We start from the raw sequence: 12,797 nt of genomic DNA on the forward strand, positions 1-12,797 counted from the left end.
TAAAGATGTAGATCTTATCGAGGGCTATAATTTTTATATATAGTTTATCCCCACCTAATTTCGTATGAAAAATTATAAATTTTTTAATATAAGCTGTCATTTATTATCACTACGCGAACCTTAGCCCCTCATGACCAGCACCTTACCAGTGTTATGAGCTGCTCCTCTCGACCAATGCCTGACTGGCTCAACCTCCTCACGATCACACCTCTCGACCACGCCAGCCGCTCGACTAGCCCGCTCGACTTCGCTGTCATCCATTATCATTGCCGGTTCGTAATATGAACTGGTAGTGATACTTGACGAGTTATTACTACCGGTTCGTGGCTAGAGCTGGCAGTGACAATCAAGTTTCACTTTCGATTTATAAGAAGGACTGACAGTAATAGTATCACTATCAGCTCGTGGCTAGAATTGGCAGTGATAGTCAAGTTTCACAGCCGGTTCCTTTCGAATAGACTTTTACTGCTGATCCTTGATACGAACCAATAGCGATTGTCACTACCGACTCGTAAGGAACTGATAATGATGAGCTGGTATATAAAACCTATTATGTAGTAGTGAATTAATCACAACTTCCATTCGTTGAACTCAAACTTGATATATGTAGCAAGTTTTTTTTATATAAAAAAATAGGGTAGCAAATGAAATTGAGAATACAAAGCATGTCACGACAAAGTTCGAAAATACGACGGTAACCGCTGTTACCAGCTAATTTGATTCACATCGTATTTAAAAACCGAATGGTTACGGATCAAACTCCGTTTCAGAACGCACGGGAGAGGATAGCTCATCCCCGTCCAATTTTGATCCGATGGTCGAACTTTTTTCGCCGATGTGGCTCAACGTGTGGCCGAGAATCAGGGGATTTAGGGTATTTTAGGATATGTTTAGTTTTCTTACTCGCTAGCTTTGCTTGGCTTAGAAGAGCTCTACCTCAACACACCTTACTTAAATTTAAATCAAACAAAAAAACTAAATATACTTGCTAAAACTAGACAACGGCTTTTCTTACCACGTCCTACGTCGTTAGCTGCATGCATGCCCGGTCAATTCAACTCGATGGTTTCACCTACCCGTCCATGTTCAAAGTTACTCCTAAAAGGCTATAGCAGTAGCAGTAAAAGTGATGGATATGCCTCAAGACTTGACTCAAACAACGCTTGCAGGCCACGTAAACCCCTGATACAAGTATTGCAAATTCAAGCTCCAAATACAAGTTCTAGAGATACAATCTGAGGAGAAATGAAATCTGCGACGACTGTGAATCAGCAATAGACGGAGAAACAGGGCGCTGGGAATGTAGAAGCGAGCAAGGGAAAGGATCAGAACCGAGGGGAGAAGATGGAACCGTTCCGTTTCTTCTTTGTTCAATCCCCATCGGTGCCTGTCTCGCTTCAGTATGTAGTGTCCTTCCTTCCAATCTCATTAGACCCAGAGACAATACAGCTTGAAAACTCGGCCCAGTAGGCTTGAGTCCGTGACAAGCTAGCGATCGATGGAGCACAATACAAATCTGAAACGTCACGTGTTACCGCATCTGTATGGATTTCTTGTACATGCATGTGACTTGTAAAAGACATGTGTGAAGGATGCCTGACGACCGAGCTGACTCCAACTTGACAACAACGACGTAGGTACGCTAGCTGGCATCGCCCTCGACTACACTATCACCAACGTGGAAAATAAATTATGTACTTTTAAATGAACTGTTGTATATGTGTGTGTGAAGGATGCCTGACGATCGAGCTGACTCCAACTTGACAACAACGACGTAGATACGGTAGCTGGCATCGATCCTCGACTACAGGATCACCAACGCGTGCGTGCGTGCACGGAGCACCAACACGACGATTGCCCTTGCTTTGGAACGACGTACATATGCGTCGTTTTCCCGTTGCGACGGGGCGAATTGAAAACCTCTTCCAGTCTTGTCCCAAGTCTGGTGACTGCATCATCGTAAGGTCATCTTTAGCAGATAATTAAAAATTTATTCTATATAATATTATTACAGTATTATTTAATATTATTATAATATTTATTATTTTTAATCTCTAGCAGCTACTCTATTACTTAACTTTTATTACTCACATCCTCTCTTCGACCCACAGTCATACATTATAAACAGTGTTACAAATATGCAAAATAGTTTTCTCCAACTGCTACAGTGCCATGGATGCAATACTGTAGCACTAGAAACGGGATCCGCTGGAGATCGATACTGCTCCCGGCGATCGGTAAAACAAGCAATATATGGTTTTGCGGATGCTGCTGGAGCTACACTAATAAACTAACCATCACCCTGACTTCCAAAAAAATACATATCTAAATATATAGTATAGTACTTAATATATACACACGGCGAGTCTATATTGAAAACGCCTAGATATAACAGTGAACTATGTTGCGTCATCCTCACCCTCAGTTGCTGTAGCCACCTTCGCACCACCCCAGTTACGACTAAGAAACTAGTTAGTTACGATATCATATATAGGTGAGTTAAGGTTGCATGCTAAAAAGCGTATAATTACGAGAAGCATTGTAGTTTACTGTTGCATCACCCCTAGTTACGACTAAGAAAATAATCAGTTATGATAACACATATAGTTGAGTTACGATCACATGATAAAAAATGTTAGTTACGATAGCAACTATACTACTTTTTGGATGGTAACTGGGGTGTGCACATAGGTGCTTCAGTTATGATCATAGTTAGGACTAAGAAAATAGTTAGTTACGACAGCACAAATAGTTGCGTTACAATTACATGATAAAAAAATCAGTTACGATAGCAACTATACTGCTTTTTATCGTAATTGGGGGTGTGCATAGAGGTGATCCAGTTGTGATCACATGATAAAAATATGTATACTTACGACTAAATAAGGTACCCAGTTATGATCATATATGTTCGTAGTAACTGATCTATTTTATAAGTCATAATTATACTGTTTTTTTAATCGTAACTACGAAGTAATGCAACAGGATCTACAGTACATCTAAACCCATTATATATATATGCGCGTCGTTTTCACGTTGCGACGGGGCGAATTGTCCCAAGTCTTTGCTCCTTACCTACCACGTACGTTCTCTCTAGCTACTGCTCTGCACCCCTGTGACTACGTCGTTGTAATAAACTAATAACAAGCAACCTAACTTCCACAAAAATGCAAATTTAAATATATAATATAGTACTCAATCGGGTCTTCGTGCCAATTACGTACCTCCTCTGTTTCACACCACAATTTGTCGATCTAAGCCATTTATAGTAGCTCACACACCGATCACTAAGTCTAAGAAAACGCTAACGAGAAAGTGGACGCTTATACCTTATGAAATAACATGCTATAACCACTTGAGTTCTATTTCAAACGCATACACATGAATGAGAAGTATAGAAATAGGGTAGGAATCCAAAGTGAAAACGATACGATTAGGAAACGTATCTAAAGTTGACAAATTACACTACTAACAAAACACTCATATTAGGCATACGCCTTATCTCTAATGCACATACATGTGTGTTAGATGGCTCATAAGAAATAATGTTGCCACGATCCTACGCGAGCTGCAACGAAAATGAGGATAGAGTGGCACTATTAAAAAAAAATCATAATCTCAGTCGGTTCTAAAATGGTGATCCCAATCGGTATTCAAAACCCAACTTAGATATTCTTATTTCAGTCAGTTTATAAGCTCTACCTGCTTGAGATGACCAAGAGCTAAAAACTGACCGTAATAATACTGCTGTTAGTTTAATTGGTCTTAGTCACGAACCAACTAGAATAATATCTTTATAACAGTCGGTTTTGCTAATAAACCATCAATAATAATATTTTTACTATTAATAATTTTGATAAAAAATATTTTTAAATAATGTGATGAAAATGTTTTCATAACTAATAATTAGTATGCATATGATTGTAACACATATAATTTCAATAAATATATAGGGAAAAGAAGGGTAAAAAAGAACATTAATCCTACTATAAACACAAACTAAAAAGACCATTCTAATATTATCACAAGTACCTTTTTGATGAAAATATTTTTTAAAACAATAATTTCTACGTAAAATATTCTGCTAATTAACACTTTTGATCATAATTATTTTTTTCAATTAATATTTTGTTTGCTTGTGGTTTTTAACGCTATATCCTCAACATAGAGAAAAGAATGGTAAAAGAATAATATTCATTCTTGTATAGACAAACTAAATAGAACATACTAATATTTTTACATAAATATTTTCAATGAAATAATGAGGCGGTGTAACATTGATTGTAGTGCCGGGACTAGTGAAATGAAGAAGAAGAGGAACTAGTGTGGGTTCTAACATTACCACAGAAACTAGTGTGAGAACTTCATATCGTCTACTGAACGAGTGACACCATTATATCGTACGTTTATCGGATAACATGTTTGTGAATTAATTTAATTTCTGGCATAATAGATATTAATCGACAAAAAATATTTATTGTGAAAAGAGTTGTCTAAACGGCTTCACGAAGTGGTTCATTTTTCTTAATTTATCCTTAATTTTGGTTTGATGTAATTTTGTCAATATTTCTTTATTTAGTTGATGTAAAATTGTGTGAGAATTTTTTAGTGAAGTAACATTGGGGAGATACAAAATTGAATTTATCAAACAATAGCAGCTGTGAAGCACAATTATGATATAACCGGTATGGAGGTTACATACGCTGATAAACATTACATGGGATATGAGTTTTTTTCGTCGTTGCGCGAAGGAACCCTAACCATAAAGAGATGATGATAACAAATGTTGGTATGTACGGTACATCTAAAGGCTAACCTAATTGCATGCTGTTGCTAACATAATATGCCTTAAGGAATTAAAATAGTCCAGATTACAATGGATGCTCTACTGAGTGCATTTAGGATATTTTCACTTCATGAGGACATCGGGGCCTGCCGTCTTAGTACGACGGGCCCTCCTCCGCTTCATTTCTCTCTTACCTTCGCATGCTTCAGCCGCGGCGCGCTCCTTCACTGTCTTCCTCATGCACTCTTCCTCCTGATGCTTCAGCCGTAGTTCCTTCTACTACTGCTCGTACTCCCAACGTTCATAAGCTAGCCTCCTCCACCGCTTGCTCATATCGACCCACCACTTATGGTCCTCAGTTTGCTCCATGTCCAACCATCACATGAAGTCACAGATAGGTGAAGGAGACTGGACAAATAAAACAAGAGGGGAGATTAGTAAGACGGTGCACGAAATCGTATGAAAACTATCACATGAATGATCTATGTTGCTATACTGGTGGGTAGTCATATGGTCAATGTCGAGGCAGGTCGTACTGGTAGTTGGCACATATGAAGAAACGTCTGTCATAGGTGTAGGAGATATCTTAAGACTCCCAAAGCCTACAAGGGTCGTCACAGAAATACATTAGCGGTTCGACCCCCAGGATGAAAATCCCTTAATTTTTCTTGGGTGGGTTTGGTGGAATTGAGGAAGACATTGCAGTTAAGAGAGTTGAGGAGTGAGTGATCTATCTATGGCTGAGGGTAGGGTTATTTTGGTGGCCAGGGGCTAGTGCATGGGCATAGCTGGGGGCTGGAGCATGGGAGTATCACGCACAATGACAAATGAGCAGAGATTCTTTGTGGAAGCAAGAAAAGTTATTGCAAATGATAGTTAGCAAAGATTCCTGGTGAGAACTATTGCTTGGTGTGATCATTTTATTATGTAAAAGTTTAGCAAAAAGTTATTGTTGCCTCTGCATGAAAGGCAGGGAATCCTATGAATGCATTGTGCTTAGAAAAAACGTATCGGTAGAATGATAAATTTCAGCCTTTTCATTGATGAAAGTATAGTACAACACATATAAAGGTCATCGTAAGCATTCATTTCCTATATGTGCCTACGATATATAAGACAATATGCACTGACCCGTACCCTATTCATACACAATCTATGACAAGTTACAATGACATGTATTACTCCATTGCTAAATGAAGCATGCGTGGAAAGACATATTGCTGGGTACAAGATAACATCTACTAGGTTGGTGGAACATATGGAGGCTTCTCATCCAGATATTCCCAGCGGATCTCTTGGAGGTTGCATCCATGGGGTAGGGTTTGCTGTACAGGCCTTGACACAGCTGGTAGGCCACACACACATTGTAGAGAAACATGGATGTTACCTCATGTAGTGAGGTACTTATCCCACTACTCTTCATTGTGCTCCTGTAGCCACATCTTTGACCATTCAACATCCACGCATCTCATTGTCCCAGTCCCATCGTAGCCGTAGCTAATGTTCACGCATTCTTCTTCATTCGCGTACCATTCGTACTTGCACATGGGCTTGCCGTACTGTTGGAGAGAAGCAGGTGAATTAAATAAAATTCGTAGCATGGTAGGATGTCATGCACACTTACCCCACATCAGTACCAAGCAACTGTTGCAAACGGGAATGGTTTCAGGTGTGCTATTTTACCGCAGTCGCACTGTGGCATGCGTGCCTCGTGCGCTTCTATCTGCAGTTCAATCTCCCTCTTCTTCTGCTTTGGGTCTTCATTTCTATTTCACTCTTCATCCTCACGCTTGAGTCTATCAAGGATGTTGCACCATAGCTTGTAAGGGCCTATCTTTCCCTTACCCTTGTTGAACCCGGACACAGATCCGCTTGCCATGGAAGGGATTGTGTTGGACTGTGTTGGAGATGAAGTAGCTATGGATGGGTTACCCTTATATACACAAGGGGGGAGTACTGCTATAAATTGTTCAATGTATTCGAGAGAGAGTTATTGCAATGTCAGGGTGGCTCTCAGGGAATCCTGTCGTGCGTCTGTTGAAAGCATCCGCTAACGGAGAGAGAAAGAAGTGTGGTATTATAGAAGAAGGGATAAGGTCACGGGCGAGTGTCCAAGCTATAGGTGTAGACTAGTTGTAGTTGCAAGTGCTATAGATGTGATGCATCACACCCTCGAGCATATTCTCTGATAACATGGAGTGGTTCCTTTTACATCGTGTAGGAATAGTCTCAACTAATGATCAATGATAGAAGGAAAACATGGATGGGTTACCCTTATATAGACAAGATGGTCAGGGCCAGTTTTAGAGATCAATTAGATAAGGGGGAATATTGCTACACCATTTGATACTTTAGCAACAGGGATAAGGTCATAGGCCCGTGTATCGGTGCCAATTTTATGAAGTAAAAAAAGGTTTGTAGAATAACGGCTAGTGATAATTCATTCGAGTATGGTTACATAACACAGTTACACTGCCGTACAGAACACGCATAAGAAATTTACAATTTTGTGGCATTAGGTATCATGATCGATACAAAATGTAAGCATAACATGTAGACACGCCTTAGGAGGAGTAAATGGCTGGCCTACAGTGTCACACCAAAGTCAATCCTTGTCACTTGATGCTTCTTTCTTACACGCTTGTGTGTGGGCTTCTTTCTCAAGTCTCAACTCAGCTCGTCCTCATCCCACTTCTTCCTTTGACCCACCCATTCCTAGTCCTTGTGGGAGATGAAGTCATCGATCCACTGGTGAAATGACACACCCCAATTGGTGGCTGGACACGATTTGTTGCCTGCGAACGAAAAATGTTAGTACATGAAGTGAATGAAAAATTGTGTTTTCTCAAAGTGATTACCTGAGAAGATTTAATTTTTTTGAAAAGCGCATCTATGTTCAAACAACAAAAGTACCTCCTCCCGAAGGTATCCAAGTCATGGGAACACCGAACACTACATGTCTATCCGTAATGGCATTCAAGCCTCGACATACGTTTTGGAAGTAAGCGGTTGTCGAATGCGTCCCTACTTGGATCATTTGGTGGATGACATTCAAATAGTTACGTGGCCCTTCCACATCTTCCTCTTTCCGTCATGCTTAATGTTAGTTGTGTTCAGATGGTCGAGATGGAGGTGTCTTATATTGACGGAGGTCATCGGATGCTATGGTAAGCTCATCATTATGTGTCACTGCAGCAACAGGGAAAAACTAGTGCATGAGTCAATGTTGCAGTGCCTTATATTTACGAAGGGTATCAAATACTCTGGTAAGCTCATTAGCGTGTGTTACTGCTGTGGCAAGGAAAAATCTATGCATGAATCAATGCTACAGTGGGATGAGGTGATGGGTCGCTGTAGTTCGATAATTGACCTACAACAAGATTATGGTGGAGATGAAGTAGTAGGTCTGTATGCGAATAGAGTTTTAAGTGCTACCCCTAATAGACCGGTGCAGTCTAGCGAATAGACTTTTCAGTGTTACCCCTAATAGGCCAGTGCAGTCTAGCGGATAGACTTTGTCCACTAGCGTTAGGACATCTTGTATATAAATAGAACCCAATCGATTCTATACTTAGATATCTCATGACCTCGAATTGAATTGAGATAATAGAATATCCTTATCCTCTCGATGGCCCCATCGATTCACCGCTTTCACACCCCATTTAGATGCCTATGGTAGAGATTTCTATGGAAATCACAATGCTCTTCCTTGCTCGTTTTGGCCACCATGTCAATATGGAGAAGATATTTTATTCCAAGTTTATGAGCATTTCAGTGACACATGCCGTCGTTTATCCTGTTTTCCACATTTCAAAGTATGAAGAAATAATACTCAATCCCTTACTGATTTTGTCAACACGATTTCTTATCTAATCTGTCACTTACCTAGATGGATGATTGTGGTTTCACGTACTGGATTGACCCCTAGATAGAACCACACATTCAAGAATATATCCATCACCTGCACATCATTATCGAGGAACTATAGGAACAATTGCACCAAGAGAGAGCCACCATTGTCAGAAGACGCTACATCCTGCCTCGCATGGAAGGGCGTAGGAACAACTGAGAGTAATGTGGATGTATTCTAGCGTTCGACCGAGGATTTGAATTCATATTTGATTTGTAATGTGCAAATCGTAATATGTACCAAGGAGTAGCCAAGATTTGCCTATCATGTAACGCTTCCGATGTGTATCGAAGGACAACCAACACAATAAGTTAATATAAGACACTAAATATGATAGTGATTACACATGAAGTTCAGAAATAGTTCATAACACCAATAATAACATAAGATCATGAAGCTAAAAATAACCTAGTAGCCTATAGGTTACGTCCCCTCTTGAGGATGACCCCCCTGGTTACATCGACCCTCGGGACCCTGCACCTCAGTGCTCTAACCTGGTAAGCTGAGTATGTCAGCAGCGATGATGGCATGATCGTCTGTGTAGGTCATGCAGCGGGCTATGTCCCCATCAGTGGCGCGCCAGGTAGCTACGACGCTCCAAGATTGTCACTCTCTCCGAAGCTAAACTTGTACCTAGTGAACTGACAACTCTCGCTGTTGAGAAACTCCTTGTAGCTACCCTCCGCATCTGGATCCCATAGATCGTCGATATCTGCACATGGAACAACAAAGAATTTGGTTATCACAAATAAAGTGTTAATTGCATAACTATTGATTATGCATTAATGCAATATCGTACCTGAGATGATGACATGAGATTTTGAAGGACCTGGGTCCACGGCGAACGGCTGCGTGAACCCGCTCCCAGCGTAGAAGTGGTCACCAGCACCAGTGAAGGCTAGCCTGAACGTTGTGATGCCGTAGAGGGGGTCACCGGTGCTGGAGAAGGAATGCCTAGCCTAGGCACCATTGTAGTGGCGGTCAGTGGCCCCGGAGAAGGACTGTCGCACCAAGGGACCACGCAGTTGTGCTGAGAAGTCTCGGCGGCGAAGGTCGGATGCACCAGCGGGTGCGGCGGGTTAACAGCGAACGTGAGACATACATGTGGGTGCGGCTGCACGACGAATGATGCAGATGGGCGTGCCGAGAGAGGAATGGACGCTTGTGCTCCCATCTCAACGTCCGAGGATGACTTGCAGCTGAGCGCCTTAATGACCTTGTTCATCTACCGATAATCTGGCCTGACGACGTGCTAACCTTCTGCCTAGGGACCTCGAGGCCACTGTCGATCTGGACCTTGGTCGCCTGTCCCTCCACCTCAACTTGGTGTAGAATGTCCCTCTGCAAAAACAATGTTTCATTTCATTACTCAATTTTTTTAGCAACAAGTGTAGTAAATGGAAGTATAGTAAATGAGGACTCACGTAGTATTGTACATTCCTCATGTGAATACGTCTGATCCTTTTGCATCAGAAACGTGTAGCGAAAGCTCAGACGGTGTGTTCATGACCCTGATGCACGTCCTAGTCATGAACTAGGTCAAGTACTTCATGTACGCCTCTTCCAAGTCTGATCGATCCTCGCCGACGATGTTCTCAACAGCATGGTCCCATTTGTGAACCCACGTCTGCACACAAGTCCCAAACGTGCTCGTGCTATGACCCCCATGCGTGTCACCCTAGAAAAACATAAAATATTGAGTTAACATGTTGCACTGTGTACAATGAAAAGATAAGTATATTGTTATCTACTTGTGTATGTTGGCAGGCACTGTCCTAGTCAACGGGATCGGGAATGGCTGGAATTTCCTGAACTGTTGCATCACACGATATGATGGGTACTCCTCGACGTAGATGTCGCAGACAAGGGGGCACCTCATGAGCCAGTACTCCCAGTCCTTAAGCACAACGCCGAAAGTCCAAGCGAAGCACGTCGATGTATCTCCTCCTCCGTGTACGGCTTCCACTGGACGTCGTTCACCGTTAGCTCATCGAACTAGTGAACATAGTCTAGGTGTGGGCAATGTGTCTGCACACTGGACCAAGAGGTTGTACATCTAACCTAAGTTAGACAAACAAAGAAAGCAAGTAATTAACAAATACATGCAAAGTTCAGAGCTATTATCCACAGTCTGCACCACAACGATCCCATCGTTAGGCCATCGACACCGTCCACAGGGAACTGGTAGGCACTATGATCTAAAGGGGCCTACTGATGGTGATAGGCGCTCGTAGGACCACATTTGAAGTAGTAGGGGATACCTAGTGAAAATGGTGTTGTCGTCCGTCTTCACGCATGCGTCGCATAGGCTACGGTACGTCGCTGCCAGCACATCAGAAGCCTAGTTATACTATAGGACCTCCCCCGAGTCTGCGTCCGTCACCTCTCTAGCATAGGGGATTATGCTCCTTGAGACCATGTTTTTGTGGGTCTCGGTGAACATGACCCACCTGAATAACCTCATGATGTACTCCTCCAAGTGGCAAGACATGTCCTTGTCGCCCTCCAGTGGGTGAATATTATCCGCCTGTCAAAAATGAAACAATTACTAACATCTTCATCCATTATTAATGTACATGAGATGAAAAATTAGTTCAAGACTTATGTACCGCAAACTGACCGAGAAAGGTCTATGTCGGTCTGTGCTTCTCAGTCCTTGGAAAAGCCTTGAATGGGGCTAGGTCGTCTCTCTGTTGAACGATGGAGAAGCGTTTGAGCATGTCATCGTGTTACACCACACCAACATCCTTAGCCCCTATAGTGGCACCTGCGCATGGTAGGCCCATCAAGAGCGAGACATCCTCGAGCATGGGCGTCATCTCGCCACACGAGAGGTGAAACGTGTGCGTCTCAGGACACAACCTGTCGGCAAGGGCCATGAGCGAGGCCCTGTCGTAGCTGAATTGGGTGGCCACCTCCGAGCCCCTGACCAATTCGTCCACCTCCACCAGCCAACATAGCGGAAGTAGGCCAGCAACACGCAACCTGCAACATATCAAAGTTAGCGACGAATATACAAAACAAGCCATATACAACATTAAATTGAAACTGTAAAAACCTCAGGATCAAGCGCGCGTCAACCCTCATGAGCTCCTCTGGCACACGGGGTCGTAGTATCAGGAGCTCCACAGCCTACACCGTGATATGGTACGAACGGTGCCTAAGGTCGAGTTGAGGGTCAAGCAGCTCGAACTGCGCAATACCTGCTTGCTACAAGTTATTTACAGTATTATAAGGAACCAAACATAGAGTAAGAAAGAAGCATCCAAAATGTAACATAACATAGATGAAAGTTCAAAGCGTACACAAATATGTTAACGAAAACCAATATAACACGTTACAACCTCAAACATACTGGAAATCTCAGTACTAAAATAGTTTACTACAATGTTGAGCACATGAATATCCATCACAACATGAATTACAACATATAACTCGACAAAACAGACGATTGACGACCACGAGGACGTCTCCCATCTGCACCTGAGCCGGAAGGACATGCTTTCACGCGGTTAACACTCAGGTCACCAATGGTGCATTTCTTGTAAGTGTGACCAGTTCCATTGCACTTGCTGCACCATTTCACGCGATGTACGGCTTCTGCTTTGTCCATGTCCTTACAGAGCCTCGTAGTTCGGTGTCGTCCTGTCTTGGGCTTCATCTTGTACGAATCAGGAATGAAAACACAATCCAGCCTAGGTTCCTTTATGAAAGATCGATAATTCCCGAAACTATAGATTTCATAGTTCCAGGTGTTTAACAGAGCTTCCTTCTTGAAGTGATCAGAGATGTATCTCTGAATCCTCATACCCGTCATGGCATACGTGGCAATCACATGAGAGCATGGCTTGTACAATAGCATTAACTTGTAGCATGTGCAAACGCATCTGTCATCAAAGATGGTGCACTCTTGGATAACTCTCTCACGCTTGCCCCTTCCTCCCTCATTCCTTTGTCTCTACATAGAACTTCGTATCTGTGTTGTGCAATTCTCGTGGTCTTCACCCGGTGCATCTTTGCCTTCTCTCTCTTATGTTCCATGTACTTAGTCATCTTCATCCCATAAATCTGATGAGCATCATTCAACGTCGGGTAAGCTAT

This window comes from Phragmites australis, chromosome 18 (genome assembly GCF_958298935.1).
Source record: "Phragmites australis chromosome 18, lpPhrAust1.1, whole genome shotgun sequence".
Lineage (NCBI taxonomy): Eukaryota > Viridiplantae > Streptophyta > Magnoliopsida > Poales > Poaceae > Phragmites > Phragmites australis.